We start from the raw sequence: 311 nt of genomic DNA on the forward strand, positions 1-311 counted from the left end.
GTCAAAGATGTGATTAAATTCTATGCCCTCGACTTTAAAAGCACTTGGAATGAATTGACATATAAATTTCTAGCTATGTATTCCTCACATTTAAAAATTGCTAAACTTAGAAATGACATCACTTTGTTTGTCCGGTTCAAAGGAGAATCAATTTATAAAAGATGGGAGAGATTTATGAAATTACTTATAAAAGGCCCTCACTATGTCTTACCTGATTGGTTTGTTATTCAACCTTTTTATAATGGATTAGGAGGATCTCTTAGGTTAGTCATAGATATTGCAGCTAGAGGATCTTTGATGTTTAAATCATT

General features: G+C 31.5%; 1 non-coding gene across 1 annotated transcript; it reads right to left on the reverse strand.

Moving 5' to 3' along the window:
- Positions 1 to 102: 102 nt before the first annotated feature.
- Positions 103 to 209, reverse strand: LOC114578463. Its single transcript, XR_003699483.1, has one exon. It is a non-coding gene; the product is annotated as a small nucleolar RNA R71 (small nucleolar RNA).
- Between the last annotated feature and the right edge of the window lie 102 nt (positions 210 to 311).

This window comes from Dendrobium catenatum, unplaced genomic scaffold (assembly GCF_001605985.2).
Source record: "Dendrobium catenatum unplaced genomic scaffold, ASM160598v2 original_scaffold_40418, whole genome shotgun sequence".
Lineage (NCBI taxonomy): Eukaryota > Viridiplantae > Streptophyta > Magnoliopsida > Asparagales > Orchidaceae > Dendrobium > Dendrobium catenatum.